Below are 18,726 nucleotides of genomic sequence, written 5' to 3'. Positions count from 1 at the left end.
GATCAAAATTCTGATGTCTTTCAAGCATGTTTTCCTTTATGTTATTATCATTCTGTAAATTATTCTCCTCGATTGGCTTACTTTGCTCTGCATCAGTTCATTTAAGTCTTCCCAATTTTTTACAAATTCTTGATATTCAGTGTTTTTTAGAATGTTCTAATGTTCCATTGTATTTTATATACCATAATTTATTCAATACTACTTTTTTTGCCACTAACTATAAATATCATAGATAAGGAAAAGCAAGACATGATTGTTCTTTCAGGATGTGGAATTACTGAGGTTTTCCCCAGGTATTTGTTTTCCTGAACAAATGTTAGAAGTAGGCCCCTCTAGGCTGGCCGGATTGTGACAAAAACTCCATGAATTTTAATAGCTCCCTCTTCCAAAGTAATTAAAACCTTAATGAAATGAAATCATCTTGATAATAAGCATTTTGTGCACAAGCCCATTGCATTCTGACCACTCATTGTTAACTGTACATTTATGCTAGTGAATCCAGTCAATCATTGTAGAAGGAAAAGTTGAATCTGCCTGAGTGAAATTTACCTCAAAATAATTGTTTTCAATAGAAACAATAAGTAGTCATTATGATTGGATTTGTGAATTTGACCAGGCTGTACATTGCTCCTATTATGTACTATATGCATATGTAATATATGCATATAATATATATACACATACACATGAGTTCTCTCTCATCTCCATCAGTTTAGAGTTCTATTAGTAGGAATGTTAAAAGTTCATACTTTTTTTTTTAAGTGACAGGTGTTTATAGCTTGCAATTGCATTAAACAGGCTCTTAAATGCAAGTTAAAGGCCTTCATGAAATATAGAAGACCTTTAAAAAATGTGGTCCAAGTTTTTTGCCATTTTAGACTTTGAATTACTTATGTACAGAATTACTCTCACCCTTCAGGTTAATCAGCTGCAGGTTTAAATCACTGAGCTCCAGATGGGCATAAACACCAGGAGAGCCCAGCTCACTGGCCCCGTTGCCTTGCCCGGGACTGGCGAAGGCCTTCCGCTGATGGAGAGCTTTTAATTTCACATTCCGGCCCCCCACCGCAGGTGATAAACAAAGGTTTCCCCACTGCTCTTGCTGGGGTCAGTTATCCAGCCTCCCTCCCGCCCGCCCGCCCCGAGGCCCCCTCCCCACCATCCTCTCTCCCTCCCGTCAATCCCACTCCCGTAATTACACACAAAAGGTTACTGAGATCCACAGCTAATTTGCGGCCTCTGTTTAGCAGAATTTAATAGCAGGTATTACTGCTGCGGCGGTAATTAAGGACCTTTGTCAATAAGACGGAATAGATGGCCACACTTTGTTGTAATCAGTGGACTCTTGAGAGCCCAAAGGAGTGAAAAGCGGTGAGAGGAGCAATCCATTCTGTGAATAACATGCGTCTCCTATCCCCCCCTCCCTCCGGAAACCCGCGATGGAATAATAATTCCCCAGGCAATGAAAGAACAGGAATAAAAGTACTTACCCTCCAGCCTGTGCTTTTTTTTTTACTTTTTTTTTTTATTTACTCTACTGTGCTTTCTTATTTGCTTCAGGCTGCATTTGATGAAGTATTGTTTAAACAGCAGAGAGCAAAATAGATCTAGGGAGATGGAGAAAAGAAAGAGGAGGAATTTTAACCAGGTGGCTAGCTCTGCACACGGGCAGGGCTCCTTTAAGGTGGGCGCTGGCCCGGTTTATCAATTATTTCTTCGGGATAAAAAAATGACAAAAACAAGTGGCCCAGTGAAGAGGTGGAGGGAGTCATTTAGAGCTGTCTCTGAACATAGTCATTCAGCTCTAAATGGGTCTCAAATAACAAGGAGAAGTGAACTTGGTGTCGCATTGTAAACCTTTCCCCCCTTCTCTGGCTCTGTTTGTGTGTGTCTCTCTCCCATTCCCTCTCCCGTCACTAATGTATCCAAGCAGAGAGGAGAGAGGGAGAGAGAGAGAGAGAGAGAGAGAGAGAGAGAGAGAGAGAGAGAGAGAGAGAGAGAGAGAGAGAGAGAGAGAGAGAGAGAGAGAGAGAGAGAGAGAGAGAGAGAGAGAGAGAGAGAGAGAGAGAGAGAGAGAGAGAGAGAGAGAGAGAGAGGTGGAGGGCGGGAGGAGAGAGGAAGGGAGAAGGGGGTAGAGAGAGGCTGGTATGACACAATTCAAAGAGTGCTTTAAGGTGTGCGCTCCCCTCGGTAATTGGTGAAGAAGCTACATTTCACTCCCTGATTTCCTGCCTTTTTACACGTTTTAACAAGCGTGATGCTTTTAATAGTGGTTTGAGTACTGGCTCTTTATGAGGCCTCTCCCCTTTTAAAGCAGCTTTAACTATACTCTTTCTGTCACTAATGTCTGAAAAACTCCTACCTTTAATCATTCCTAGATCAGGCGGCAAACAAGAGTCCCTTTCCATTTTCAATTACATGCTGGATGGTCACTGCATATCCAGAGGAAAAAAGAAAAGGGGGAGGGGAGAGGTGGGAGGAGGAAAGGTGAAGAGAGTATAAGAAGGAAGAGAAAAGGGAAAGTGTAAGTGCCCAACATTTTCTTTATAACAATAACCGAAATTATATCAATGTATTATATAGATATAGAACCCAGCTTTGATGTGATAGGAGTTAATTTCAAATGCCTTGAGTCAAAATTTGAAACTGAGGCAGAAGCTTCTATGCTTCCCGTTAGCGCATAGACTTGGATTTGAATTTTGTTTTAATTGTTACTTTAATTTCTCTTCTTTCATATTTTTTGCTTAAATTGACAATAGTGTTTGTGTTGGGTGTGGTCAGTTGGTTAGGATTTTAAAGGTTTTTAAAGACTCCTTTTGGGGGTGGAGGGGAATGGATTTATTTCTGTCTGTTTTGAAGTACAGATTTGTGAAGGAAGGTGAAGTGGGAAATATCAATGCACAAGTTATTTCCTTTCACTAAGGACCAGCATTCAAAACACCATTAGGTCACTTAAAGGGAAAGAGGGTGAAAGGCATCTAGTAGATGTCAGTCCCCTTATTAGACACTCATTAGACAATTGAGAGAGGCTCCCAAGCCCACAGGTGGTTGTAATGGGAGTAATGGTGGAAGGAGCAGGATCTGAGCAACTGACACTCATAGGAGCCTTCCCTGCTTTGTTAGGTTGGAATCCAAGCATTTGAAGTTCTGTCCTGCCTCCTCCAACTTGATGAAATAGTTTATTAAACTAAACTTACTGGGAAATTATCAAAGGGCTAAAATGGTTCCTACAAAGATCTTACAATATTAGGACTTTTTAAAAAGGTAGATGTTAAATGCCAGCTATTGAAAGGTAATAGTAAAATATTTCTTTGAATTGAGTGCTGAGGGATTTAAAGACATTGATTTCATCTGAATTTTTAGAAAGTGTGACAGAGGGTCAATGTTTTACTGGACATTGTACAGTACTCAGAGAAATCAATGAAATTTAAGCAATAGCTATATCATACAGATCAGCTAAAACAATGCCCAAAAGTGCGTGTGAAAAATTTACCTTGAACAGAAATAGTCTCTGAAATGGTTGTGAGCTTGAGGCAAACCCCCACCTGTCCCCTAAACAAAACAAAATCCCAAATCTGAATATAGGTTACTCTATTTCAGTCTCAAAATTAAGCATATTAGATAATAGTTCTCCCCCTGCCCCATGTCTTTCAAAAACTGAATTTGAATCGCTCTATCCCTGATATCAGAGGCAACCAACTCAAACCTACCACTGGTTGAGGAGGATTCCTTTGGTGAAATGCTTGGTCTCTCCCGCTATCCTTGGCTGGGATCGGAAATGTAGAGTCTAGCTTTTAAACTGTCGCAGTTTGCCAGTGTTAGATAGACTTGGAAAGAGCCTCTCTTCCTGCCAGCTCCCTGTATCTTGGGGATCTTGGCTGACTTGTTTCTCTGTCCACAAATTCTTGGTGAAGATGCTCCAAAGCTCTTCATGGCTTAATTTTTTTCCAGCATCAAAGTTAAGCAAATCATGGTTCTGAATGTCTAAAGTCCACAATGGAAAGACTTAAACATATTGCTCCTTTTCCCTCAATATTCTTAGGCAGAAGAGGATTCTGTTGGGTACTGTCTATGTGTATGTGACTGTCTATACCACCAGCAAGAAGGTCACGGCCACCTTTACAACAGAGATCTGGTGGAGCAAAAGTTGGTGGGAATCCCAAAGTGTTTGAAGTATTCTTTTGCCATAAATGTTAATAGGCTTTGGTTGTGCGAATGACCTTTGTATAGGAACAGAATAGATGCCTGGGTTGTAGATCTGGCTCTGCCATTAACTGAACCCTTAATCTTGAAGAGTTACTTGATCTCATAGTGGGCCACAGTGTTCTCCTCTTGTCCAATAAGTGAAGTGGGGAATAAAGAGTTGATCTTATAGTCAGTGAGACCTGAGTTTGAATCCACCCTCAGGCACTTACTCTTTGCTATCTCTGGGCCTCAGTTTCCTTATCTGTGACAGGAAAAATATTAGCATCTACTTCGTAGAATATGAAGCGCTTTGCAAACTTTAAAACACTACATAAATACTAGCCATTATTATTAATAAAGGATGGGCCAAACTAGATAATTTCTTAAGTCCCTCTAGTGCTAAGAGCTTATGCTTCTCATGGTCCCGGTCCACCATCAACAGAGTAGATTTTGAATGTTTTTTTCTGAGAGGTGGGCTGTTGGCTTTACATTGACCCAAACACACTTACACTTAGTCTTACGTATTGTCAGTATATATTACTGATGTATTTCAGCATATTGGAACAGAGTGAAATTAATTACCCTTGTAGGAATGGAATGGTAAGAAAGAAAGGGAAGAAAAAAAGGTTTTGTTTTTCCATTTATTCAGACATAATGAGCTAACTGGCCATAGTGTGGCCTCTGTGGTAGGAAATACATTTTTTCATTGACTGATATTAGCTGTGAAAAACATCAACAAGGAACACTATTTTTTCTTAGGGATACCCAGCTACTTATCTCATCATATACATATTTGCCTCTATGGTAAAATCTTGTTATAAATGTTTGCTCAATGAATGAATAAAGCCTAGTTTTGTGGGGTCAGGTGTGAAAAGATTTTTTTTTTCTACTGAGGACTATGTCCACTCCGTTCTTCACCATCCCTCACAACAACAACAACACCAGCAACTGTGGTCCACATGCAGAAAGCCACATCACTTAGCTTCCCCACCCACAGATAAATAAAAAATTGTTCAGCTCAGCTAGTTTTTAAAATTAGGTATGATGAGTGTAAAACTTTATTCAATGAATATAACAGCTACTAAAAATACATTAAATCTCATATCTGTTCATTTAATTGGAGAGGGGTAGCCATAGAGAGTGAGCAGAGAAGAGAATGAAAGGCAAAGTGGAAGAGTGGGAAAGGTGAGATCCATAATGAAAATATGAAGGATAGAGAAGGAGAGAAAGAGATGTATGGAAGATGAGAGAGAAGAGACAAAGACAGAGAGAGAGAGAGAGAGAGAGAGAGAGAGAGAGAGAGAGAGAGAGAGAGAGAGAGAGAGAGAAGTGAAAAAATAGGAAATAAGGGAAGAGATACTTAGATAGGGAAACAGGTAGAATAGTTTTTGAGGCATTAGCTGGAGACTAGCCTGATGTTCATTTGGTTAGTGGGCTTCAGGTATTATCCCATATTATTTAACCTCCATTTAAAATGTTGATTTATTTATAAGTAGATGTTCGTAGACCATCTTCTATTCTTGTCCTTATACTTTTAGAAGCTCTCTTCTGAATTGGATAACTGTAGCATCAATTACTAAAGCAATATTACTTCTAGGGTTTAATAAAATAAAATTCAGGGTCAAATTTTGCCCCAGGCTGGAAGTTTCTCACCTTTGGTTTACATTATGGCTGAGAACATTCCCTCTTACATAGATAGCTATGCAAAGATGAACAATGCATTTCATAGATTTAGAGCTGTAAAAGACCTCAGAGATCATTTAGTCCAACTCTCTCATTGTCTAGGTGGAGAAATCAAGGCCAGAGAAGTTAAGTGATTTGCCTGAAGTCACACAGGTAGTAAGTAGCAGAATCAGGATTTGAGGGGCAGCTAGGTGGCACAGTGGATAGAGCACCGGCCCTGAAGTCAGGAAGACCTGAGTTCAAATGTGACCTCAGACCAAACACTTGCCACTTACTAGCTGTGTGACCCTGGGCAAGTCACCTAACCCCAACTGCCTAAAAAAACAAAACCAAAAAACTCCCCAAATAAACAGAATCCGACTTTGAACCTAGGTCCTCTGGATCTAAATTGACTGCTCCTTTCCACTGGACCACATTGCCTCTCTGTTGTGTTATAACTCAGAAAGTCTATCACATGAGTTTTATTCTTGTACCATGATAGCAATGCTACAATGGGAATTCTACTCTTTTAATCATATGATATATAATTTCCATATGCATCCATTTTAAAGATTTTGGTGTTCTTTCATAATTGTGATATTATAGACCATTTTTGTACATTTAGTTAAAGATTAAAATCACTGCCAAAAGAGATCAATAATATATAGGCAGCAACTTCTTACTCGGCATCATTTCAGACTAGATGAATTTATATTTAGATGTCTTGTTGAGACAGCTCTGACAAACAAGAGCTTTATAATTTACTCTTTTCCTATATCTAGGTCTTTTCTTGGATTCAGTGGACTTAAAATAGTATATTCTTAATAGATTTTCTCTTAATGGCACAAATTATTTTCATCCTGTATGTTGTAAGTTTCTACTTTTACTAATTTAGATGGTCATCTGTGTTCAGATAAAAAGTTAGTTTACATGGAGCTTAGAATTTATAAATGGTATCATTCTAGATGCTATTTAAAGTCTTTTCAAAGGAAGAAAAGAAAACTATCTATATATGTCTTGCTATTAGAAGATATGAAGTGATCTCTGCTGTTGGGTATTGAAATGCTCAAGGAAAATACATAGTAGACATTATCTCTTAGAAAGAAAATGTATGGATTCCCATGGGGGAGAACATCTTTCAGTAATTCAACAAACATTTAATTAAACATCTATCATGGTTTTGGGTTCTGGAAGAAATAGAAAATAAATAATATAAGAATCCTTTCCTTCAATGACCCTACAACTCAATGATCTTATAGTATAAAAGTACATCAGAGCAGTATAAAGTACCATGAGATTGCATCAGGGAAGGAACACTTCCTACTGGATGTTGGGGTGAGGTTAGCTTCATGAAGAGTGTGACATTTGAGCTGGGCCTTGAAGGATCGGTGTAATGTCAATAAGCTCAGACAGCTAGGTGGTTCAGTGGATAGAGCACTGGCCCTGAATCAGGAGGACCTGAGTTCAAATGTGGCCTCAGACCAAACACTTGACACTTACTAGCTGTGTGACCCTGGCAAGTCACTTAACCCCAATTCCTAAAAAAAAAAAGGCAGGAATTCTGAATGTAGGGTACAGTCTGAGCAAAAGTACAGAGGCTAGAAAGGGTGAGATTTAAGAGTTTATAGGATTTGAAATTGGAAGGGACTTTAGGGATAATTTGTTTCAATCATTTAAAAAAAAATTAAAGATGAGACTGAGGCTCAGAGGGACTTGTACATTAGTTATAAGGTGGTATGTGAACAGAGTTTTGAATAGAATTCAGATCTTCAGACTCAAAATCCATAGTCATCGTTGGGGAGATAATAAGAGCTTTTTGGTTGGAATATGGAGTACAGATGGGGGAATAACTGTGAGAGATGACTGGAGAGATGGATTGGAGCCTGACTTAGGGGAACCTTTAATACTAGGCTAAGGAAACCTGACTTCATTTTGTAGACCCTACAGACAAAAGTTCATGGGAAATAATATTTGGATAATAAGATTCCCCCATGCCTGGACTATTGTTCTTCCTCATCTCTACGTCCTGGCTTCCCTGGCTTATTTTAAGTTCCAGCTAAAATCCCACTTAACACAGGAAGTAATTCCCATTCCCCTTAATGTTAGTGCCTTCTCTCTGCTGATCATTTCCAATTTCTTCTCTGCATAGCTTCTTTTTACACAGTTGTTTTCATTTTGTCTCCCGTATTAGACTGTGAGCTCCTTGAGAACAGGGACTGTTTTGCCTTGGTGTTCCCAGAACTTAGTATAGTGCCTAACACATGGGATGCTTAAAGAGTTTGTTGACTGATGAGATAGGTACAAATAATACCTATTTCCACCTAACATGAGAAATTCTCTTAGTCCTAGAATTAAAAAATGAAAATAAAATAGCAAACAAGCAACATGGTATAATAGAAAATTGGAATGGAAGTTGGAAGACCTGAGTTCAAATTCTGTCTCTGCTGTTGATCTTAGGAAAAACATTTAACTTCTTAGGGTCTCAGTTCCCTCATTTGTAAAATAAGGAAGTTGAATTACAGGACCTCTGAAATCCCTTCCTTCTCTAAATCCTATGTTTCTAAACTTTTATTAAAATGTGTTTTTTAAAGTCTTAAGTCTCTTTGTCTTGCAAAGGCTACAAGTTAAGGTGCTACTCGTGGGCCGAGTTCCACTCTGGCCTAGGAGCTTTGACTTGGAACATTTCTGACCTGGGCCCTTCCTTACGGCGAATGGTAGGAGCCCTAATCCTAAGGCCCCACCAGGTTGTCACACATTATTGGCTCAGTTCATTGTACTTCGGAACTTCAGAGCTTAAAATATCTGCCAACCTTAGCCTTCTAGGTAGCTGGCATTACAGGTATGCAGCACCATGCCTACCCTAAATGCATGAGCTAATAATCCTAAATAGAATTCTGCCTTTTGTGGTTATGCCTACAGACACAGCAAAGTGGAAATCTTATTTTCTGAGCTGAAGATGCAAAATATTTTCTGTTATTTACTGTTGTCTCATTTTAACTGGGTTCCTTTGATACACAAACTACAATCTTTTTTTGCCTTTTGTCCATAACTGGCTATTAATTGACTTACTAGTAATTGGTTTCTAATTATCTGTGACACTCAAATGTAGACAGAAAGAATTAGTTTAGCTTTTAAATCACTGGGTAAAGATGCCACAGTGAGGAAAAAGAAATGTTTTTTTCCCATTTATTTTGAAGAATACTCCCTTTGGATAGATTTTATCTTTCATTAAGTGAGATGAAAATCACCACAGAGACTATGTTTGACTAGATGAGGTTGATTACTTAGGTAGTGAGAAAGAATCAGAAAATTCAGTAGAGAGAGGACAAACTAAACGTTGTACTGATATCTGTGAGATCAAACAAGGCTCCTGGCTAAGTTTTCTATTGAGGACTTATCAAAAAACATTGACAGACCTGCAGAAATTAAGAATGAATGGAAGTGTTAGTCTCATCAGTGAAGGGAGCAACCGCATCAAAGAAATCAGAGATCTAGAATAATTCCCAGCAAAACACCTTGTTTGATAAGTTTCTTCACACCCCTTCCTGCAATATGTTTCACGTGGTCAAAAACACCTTATTGATGGATTGAATTTTTCACTTTTCAACCCACTTTCTTAGGTTTACATAGACAAAAAGGGTCTAGCAGTGTTCATGGATGAAACAGGCCAAATACTGCATCTCTCTTTGTTTCTCTTTCTGTCTCTATCTCTCCCCACCCCTCTCTCTGACTTGAACTGTGATTTCACTGGTGTAAAGAACTCCTTCTACCAATGACAGATTGATACCTTTCCTATCAACTTTTATCCTTAGAGTTTCCTTTGGCACTAAGAGACTGTGATTTCCTTGGGGTCACATGGTCAACATGTGTGAGAGGGGGGTTAGATTACTGTGCCTTTCCAGAGTCTGAGTTCATCTCATTATCCATGAGGCCACACTCTTCCTAACTTTAACTCTTAGGACAAGAAATTGTCACCAGATTTCCTAGGGTATTCTCAGAGACCTGGAAATTTGTAAGAGGGAGCCAGAATGATACAGTCTGGACCCAGCCATTGTACTAATTCACTTGGAAGTTAGAAATGGGCTCTTTGTTCCAAGAAAAGAAGAAGATGAATAGCTTGAGCTTCTAATCCAGCAGGGTTCTTTGAACTGGTTATGCACGATTGGTAGGCTGCACCAATTATTCTAACATGAAAAGCTAATCGTGAGGGTCTCATCTTTGTGGACACTACAAGTGCACTGTGAATAAAGCACTTTTATGACACATGTCTAGTACCTGTAGTCAGTTCTTATCTTTTCTAGCTGGCAAGGAAGGTCTTTGAAAATTTTGTTCTTGTTTGGGTCAGCATACATATATACTTACACATGTACAGCTAATGATATGTATATGTAAGTGTGTGCACACATACATATATGTATATATGTACACATGTGTATATATGTGTACGTACATACACACATGCCATGTGCTGCTGATATTCTAAATTGTAAGAGTGGAGAATGGATAGAGAATTGGCTTTGGATCTGGGGAGACCTGGGTTCTTGCCCCACTTCTAAGACGTACTTACTAACTATGAGAGTGGGGAAATCACTTGTCCTCTGTCAGTGCTCTAGGCGACCATCTAAGACTATAAATTGGAGAAAAGATGCCAATCAGTATAGGTAGAAGGAGTTTCTTCATCTGGGAGTTCTCTCTACCAATGGAATTACAGGTTCAGAACTTATTCCCAAATTATCTGTCATGGAAAATCACTGATTCACAATCTACATCTTCTGGAAGGTTTTATTTTAGAAGGTCTACCTGCCTCACCTATTTGTACTGATCAAATCATGTGGCTAAACTATATGGCATCCAAGGCTGTTCTGTACATTGAATTAGGAGTCGGGGAAGGGAGGTAAACAGTAGAGAAACCTTGAAGAATTAAATGAATTCATGTTTGTCACTATAGGCAATTTACTCTTAAAGGATGATGTTTTGGGAAAAATATATTGCTATTCCTAAAAGGTGGTAAAATATTGTTTTGGCCACAATACATGTAACGTATCCTAATTGTTTCTAAAGCAAAACAAAACAGAACTAAACACTGGATGGAAGCTATGTTTGGTGGCTGTGAATGGATTCTGATACTGAAAAGACTTTACGAGAACCTATTTCACACATTTCAGGCTGTTTAGCATAACCCACAAAAGCAGCTACTTTTCTTTGAAAAGTGAGCAAGAACATTTGGTTAAGAATCCATATTGATTTTGTAACAGGAGTCAGTGCTGCTGAATTACAAATGAGACAGTGCCTTAAGACTTTCCTCAAATGTCTTCATCTAAACGTAACTGATTACTTTTAAGACAAATGCGAGCATGTTTTGCGTATTGCTTTTTCTTTGAGCACTCCACTTGTAGCAAAAAAAAAAATTAAAATTAAAAAAAAGTCTGATCTTTGCTAAGAGCAATGGAAAAGGAACAAGGTGTACCCTGTCCCTCTGCCCTCATAGTAACTGAGGTCATGGAGCCTGTGTCATTCAAAGTATAGAATGCAGACTAGCCGGCATGGCGTCATTCACTAATTCTTTTCAGAGTGATTTGACCATGACACTGACAAGAGAATAATCTCCTCTGTAGTGATTTGACATTGATGTTTTCATTCATGCTTTGCCAACTACCAACCCTGGATGACTCTCACCATCTGTCTCCTTTGCAAGTAGGAACTCATGTGCTGCTGAACAGAGCTGTCACATATTATCTGATCACAACTGGGCCCTCACTGCAGCAAGGTAATTATACTACTTAGTTGATTCTCTATCCCACTCCCCACAATGGCTATTCTAAACCTTCCTTTTTCTTCTCAAACCTCTGACAGTCAGCTCTCCACACTCTCAGCAAAGAACCTTACTTTATACTTTAGAGAGAAAATCAAGGTCAATTGCTAAGAAGATCTTCTTCTCCCCTTTCATTTTATACACCCTACATCATACCCTACAATTTCCTTTATATGAAGAGAGTTGGCCCTTCTCCTTGACAAGGTCATCCTTCTACATATGTGTGCTGCATTGATTTTAGGACTGACTTCATCCAGCACACTTTAGCAGCATCAAAGTATTATATCACTGAAGGACTGTTTGACTCATGCCAGTCATTAAGTCAATAAGAATTTATTAAACACCTACATAATGCCTGGCACTGTGCTAAGCACTGTTTTTGTGGGTTGGTTGGAGATGGTTGAGTGGGGGCTATAGTGTAATTTTAGAACTTAGGTGTCAAACCAAACTCTTCCTTTTACAGATGAGGAAACTGAAACCTTGAGAATTTAAGTGACTTAATTGAGGTAGCATAAGAATTCAGTTAGAGAACAGAATAGGATCTAAATCTTCTGATTCTAGGCTGAGTGGTGTTTTTGTTCTGCCACTTTTGTGTCTACTTACCTCCCTGGGAGCTTCCTTTCTGTTAATGCTGCTGAATTATCAGTGACAGTTACTTTGCAGCCATGTAAGATGTTTGAAACCCTACCTTTAGACATCTCTACAAGGGAGCTGAGCATCTCTTCCTCATCAACTACACTTCTTTCACAAGCTACCAAGCTGCCCTAGTTGTGCCCTACTTTACTTAGATTATTTCCATTCAAATTAGAATCATTGCATCATAGACTTAGAGCTGGAAGGGACCCTCAAAGTCATCAAATCCAACCTGCTCGTTTTAAAGATGAGGAAACTGAAGCCTGACAAGGTCAAGTGATTTGTCCAAGGTCACACATAAATGGCATATCCTGGATTTGATTCCACATCTTCTTCCTTCAAAACCACTGCTCTGTGTCTTGTACTCTACAGTTTCCCATTGTGTGTTTGGATGGGGCGGGGCTGGGAGTGGAATCTATCAGCTATCTCCCATTGCCATCTTTGGAGAAGTTACATTCCCATCAGATCGTTAAGACTATATACGTGCCTTTGAGCTTGCTCCAAAAGCTCACCGTTTCCCATTTTATCAAAAGAGATACTTCCTAAGATTGCTAGAGAATAGTGGAATTGTATCATTATCCCTCCCTCTCTATGTGTGACTGCACAAACTACTTCCCCTCTCTGGGTCTCAATTTCCCTATCTGTAAAATGAGGCAGTTGATGTCTTCATTTCTAAATCCTATTATCTTATGATCCTAGGAACTGGAAGGATCATAGTCTTAGGGCTGAAAGGGATCTTAGAAGTCATCTATTCCAATCCCCTCACTGTACGCATGAGAAAACTGAGGCCGGAAAAAGTTGAACTTGCTCAAGCCACATAGATGGGAAGCAGAATAGTTGGGATTTTAATCCAGGTCTTCTGACTTTAGAGTTGGTTCTTTATACTATACTACAGAACTTCTTAACTGGGACCAGCATGATATCAGCAATCTCCTTTGATTATCTAAAGGAGAGGCAGAGTAGCATACTCAAAATAGTGCTGGATGAAAGGTCAAAGGACCTGGATTTGAACATTGGTTCTATTACTTAATGCCTGTGTGGTCTTGGTTGGAGTACTTACTTGAGCACTTTGGGTCTCAGTTTCTCTAAAATGAGCAATTTGGGCTAGATGATATCTAAGGTCACTTTCAGCTCTAAGCCTCCTGGCTTCTCTGGCTTCCTTCAGGTCCCAGCTGAAACCCCACACCATGCAAGAAGCCTTTCCCAGTCCTTCTTAATTCTAGTACTTTCCTTCTGCTGATTATTTCCTATTTATGCTGTCTATAGCTTGAGTGTGTATAGTTGTTTGTATATTGTCCATCCCCTCCCCCCATTACACTGTGAGCTCCTTGGTGATGGGGACTGATCTTTTATCTTTCTTCATATTCCCAGTGATTATAATTGTGCCTGGCACATAATAGGCACTTCATAAATGTTTACTGACTTACTGACTAACTTAAATATTTTTTTTTATGCTGACTCTCATTTATTTATTTATTTTTATTTTTCTAAGCACTACTGCAAAGTTGCCCTTACCATGGGTAAAAGCATGCAGATGGGGTCTTGGGATGGGTGAGGCAGAGATATTTCCCTAACCATTATGACCTGAGTCTTCAGTCTATGCTCTGATACCCACTTGTTTTGTGCTGTTGGTCAAATCACTTTGCTCTGGATTACAGTTTCCTTATTTGTACAGTGAGGATTCCTTACATCTCTAAATTTAGTTTGCTTCTAAGTCAGTGGGGGGAAAAGTCAATCCAACTGGTCTTTTGGTATTGTATAGACAAAACAATCATTTTATTTAACTAAATTGTTCTTCCAGTTGATTTGGCATCATGTTGACACCCTTACAATGACTTTGATCTCCCCTTCCATTTCAAATTCTCACAACTGGTATGGAAAAGCCTTTTTTCTAATAGTCCAGTTGCCTATGTTTGGTCTCTAAAGGGAATTTCCAAGGAGCTTTTAATTTCTAATCCATTAAGAAATAAATCTTTAGTGCACTTGCACCAGACACAGTGGTATGCTTTTTGTTCCTACTAGCTGTCAACCTCCAACTCCATGAATTCCCCAAGTAATTTAGAAGTTGCTTGGACTGAAATTCAGGGTGATGTCTGCTCAACCTATATGGTGACATTTGTGCCTAGGTAATTCAATTCACTTTATTTTTTTAAAAAAGGAAATTACTTTCATAAGAAAAAAGGAAAAAGGACATTTTATTGAATTATGAAATGGGTGTTCAGAACAAACTTGTTACTCTCTTTCTAATTGGTCTCACCTCTCAGTACTCTTCTGGGAAGAGCTTCCTGTTAAACGGTAGCTTGTTCCCTGCCAATAATTACTTTTGGATGTGACCTAAAAGTCCGTTGTTTTTTTTTTTTTTACTTTGTTCTTCTATGATGTATGTTAAGAAAAACCCCTGTTAAGATCTAAGCCTCCCTCTCCAATACTAGGTTTCTTTTCTTCAGAGATTAAAACACTGCAGTCACCATTAGTTTTGACCAAAACAATGTTATGGGAGCCAGTAATAGCTCACTGGGGATTTGGGGTTGAAAGAATTTTTTATTAATCCTGCAAATACTTTAGGAGATACAAACCCACTTTCCTCCCTCCCACTTCCAAGCACATAACCCCGGTGATTACTACTCATTAATTCCAGAATGTGCTGTCCCCTGACCTGTCTGTTACAATTCTGCTTTCTGCCTTTTTTGAAAAAAAAAAGATTTGAACTTTTTAGTCTAAATAAAAAAAGCTTGATGTCTGCCACTGGGCAACTGCACTCCTATTCCCCCCTCCCCCCAGAAAAATGGAACAGGTTTCTTTTAACTAGTGCAAGGCTCTAGTCTCTAAAAGGTTTTTATTATTGAGCGCCTGGGGTCCTTGGTTTCAGACATTTATCTTCTGGCTAAGCAGTAACAAAGGAAGGAAGCAGCTTCCTGCACCCTGAGTTTCTTAGTAATTGCCTGGTGGTCACAGTGCAGCAGGTGTAACATCTTCTTCATCGTGTCACACCCTTACGCAGGTAATAATTTATGAGCTTCGACTGTCAAAATAATTTGTGCAACAGACCCTAAAAACAGGTGATGGGTCATATCAATCAGACTTTATGGCCACAGCTTTTCTTTTCCATAGGAAGTTGGCTATATATGTTGAATTAAAAAGCAGAAGGAGGGGGACAAAATGAGTAGGTAATAAAGTCCAATAAGAATACATCATTGGATTGTACCAGGGAACCCAATCTAGCCATACCAGAATGTTGCTTGGAGCTGGTAGTCCCCATTATGATAAATACATAGCTTTCAGTCACGGTGCTAGGATTCTTCAGGATATTATGATATGACTGGGTTTCCAAGCACTAATAAATAATGATAAAAATAATAATGAATATTTATACAATATTTTGAAATTCACAAAGTACTGTACATACATTATCTCATTTAGGCTTCATCAAAAGGTACAATGATCATTGATATTATTAACCTCTTTTTTTGGTTGAGAGAGGAAGTTGAGGGCTCAGAGAGCTTGTGATTTGTCCATAGTTACAAAGCTGGTTCATATCAGAAGCAGTATTTGAACTTGAGATTTCCCAATTACATGTCCAGAATGCTATCTATTACGCATGTCCTGCTGCCTCTCACTGCAATGTGTGGTCTATCATATCATAATGACTATTAAGATACTGAAATGACACGCTTGATTGACCTCTAGAAAGGAATTTGTAGATGGCTTATGTTAAATGGTAGACTAATTTAAACACCCCTTGTGATTTTAATGGTTAATTATATTTCCGTGTGACCAAAACACCTGTCTGTAGGTATACATCTAAGAGAGAGTGCAGTGGAAAGAGTACTCAACTTGAAATCAGATGACCTGGGTTTGAATATTGCCACCACTAGTTACTGTGTGATCTTGGGGCAAGACACCAAACCTCAGTTTTCCCTTCTGTAGGCATAAATGAGAACTTGCACTGTATACCACTCAGGACTATTGTGATGATTAAATGTAAAGTAATGTAAAGTTCTTTTTTAGTATAAATGAGCTATTCACACAAATGTTGATTTTGACTTCTGCTACAATGTATGTTGGTGTTTTTGCCTCAGTAATTTAGAGTTTCCCATCATTCCTATTTTTCCTATTTAGACTTAATGGGGTTGTGGTTCTATGGCTATATTTACATAAATATCTCACCCAGAATCCTTGTGAGATGGATAGTTCCAGGATTACTGTTCCCATTTTAGAGACGAGGGTTATGGGATCAAAGAACCATAGATCTAGAGCTAGAAGAGGACTTTAGAGTAAACTGAATCTAGACAGGCAAAGTATCTTGTTCAGGGTTGCACAGATATTAAATGTTGGAGTCAGGATTTGAAGTAGGCTCTCTCCTGATTCCAGGTTTAGCTCTCTTACTACAACGGCATGCTGACTCTGGCCATCTTTGAAGTCTATACCCTGAGTGGGACAAATAGGTTTCTGCCCTTTGTGTTTTCTAATCACTCATTTGAAGTATTTGGACAAATTAATTTCCTTGGATTTCAGCTTTCTGGGAAAGAGAGCTGAAGCATTGATTTTGTTCAGTGTATGTTTCCATACTTCAGTGGAATCATGGTCTCCCTTGGTTAAGTACTCCTTCCACTGGTACAGATCACAATCCATCTATGTATTCTCATCCTGACTGATATTTATCCATGCCTTTCTGAAGTCCAACATGCTAGAAGTCTTTTGTGGTTTTTCTGCTATTTTGTAGATCATAGGACCATAGATTTAGAACTGGGAAGGACTGTAGAGACCATGTAGCCCAGCCCCCTCATTGTACAGGTAAGGCTCAGAAAGATAAAGAAATTTACCCAAGGACACACAGGTAGTAAGTAATAGAGATGAGATTTGAACCCAAGTTTTCTGACTGTAAATCCCTTGCTCTTCTCACTCTATTACACTAGTACCATACTAAGGCTATCTATGATTATTCAATATGAAATATTTAAAAATTAACAAACACTTACAAAAGCACCGTGTAGAAAGAACCCCAAAGAAGATGACAGAGGCCCTATCCTCAAAAAGCTTTTAATTAAAATTTTAGTTTTAACCAAAATCTCTGATCTCAAAATAGTAAATGATTATTGTTTGAAGATCCAAGGAGAATGCAGAGCTGCTATTGTAATGAAATGACTCAGTGCATACAAAATGACCAAGAAGCTTTCTCCTGAAAAATGAATTCAATGTCTCAGTGTTAGGGGCAGTGAAATGTGAATCTCTTTTTTTGTGTGTTTTTTTTTTTAATTTCTTTTAAGTTTTTATTTTTTTATTTTTTAAAATTTTATTAATTTGTTTTAATTTATCAATAATCACTTCCATATGCTTTTGAGTTTAAAATTTTTCTCTCCCTTCCTCCCCACCATCCTCCCCAAGATGGTGCACAATCTGACATAGGCTATACATTATATTCCTATTAAACATATTTTCACATTAGTGGTGTTGTAAGTAAAAATTAAAACCAATAGGAGGAACCATCAGAAAGAGGAAACAAAACTCAACAGAAGAGAAAAATAATAGCAATTCAACTTTCATAGTTGTTTCTTTGGATGTGGATAGCATTTTCCATCACGAGGCCTCTGGAGATGTCTTAGATCCTTGTATTGCTGGGAAGAGCTATGTTTATCAATAGTAGTCATCGCACAATGTGGTTGTTATTGTGTACAATGTTCTCTTGGTTCTGCTCATTTCACTCAGCATCAGACCATACAAATCTTTCCAGGATGTGAATCCCCTTGGCTGGAGGATGCTGAGGCTATGGCTTACTTGAGCTTGGGAGTTCTCAGCTGCAGAAGGGCTAAGGCTAATTGGGTGTCTGCACTTCCAGGTATCACTATGGTGAGCCTCCAAGAATGGAGGGCCATAAGGCTACTTAACAGAGGGGCTACACAGCCCGAGTTGGAAGTGGGGCAGCAGTGGCATCTACCATGAGTGGCTGCTGCACTTCCAGGCTAAGTGAGATAGGGAGACCCAGTTTCTTTAAAAAAAAAAAGAAGGAAAAAAAATGAATCTAATTTGAAATTTTAGTTTGTGACTTGAATATTTTGATAACATTGTGGGGCCTAGATTAGAAAAATATAAAGAATAATTTTATGATGTTAGGCCACAGAGAACATATAGAGTATCATTATCAAATAATAATTACTGAAATGACCAAAATGTCCATACCTTTTGACCCAGAGATCTCACTCCTAGGCAACCAGAGGTGAAAGATAGAAAGACAATAGTCCTTTAGCAAAGGGTTGAAAGCAAAGCAGAAGTCCATTAAATGATGGGAATGGCTGAAAAAATCATGGAACATAAATATAATAGGATATTATTGAATCATAGGAAAAGATGAATATGAAGAATTCAGGGGAGCAGGGCAAGACATATGAACCTATGTGGAGTGATGTAATCAGAACTAGGGGAAAAATATACACATT

Source organism: Phascolarctos cinereus, unplaced genomic scaffold (genome assembly GCF_003287225.1).
Source record: "Phascolarctos cinereus isolate Bilbo 61053 unplaced genomic scaffold, phaCin_HiC Scaffold_3;HRSCAF=262, whole genome shotgun sequence".
Taxonomy (NCBI): domain Eukaryota; kingdom Metazoa; phylum Chordata; class Mammalia; order Diprotodontia; family Phascolarctidae; genus Phascolarctos; species Phascolarctos cinereus.
This window is presented reverse-complemented; position numbering follows the sequence as displayed.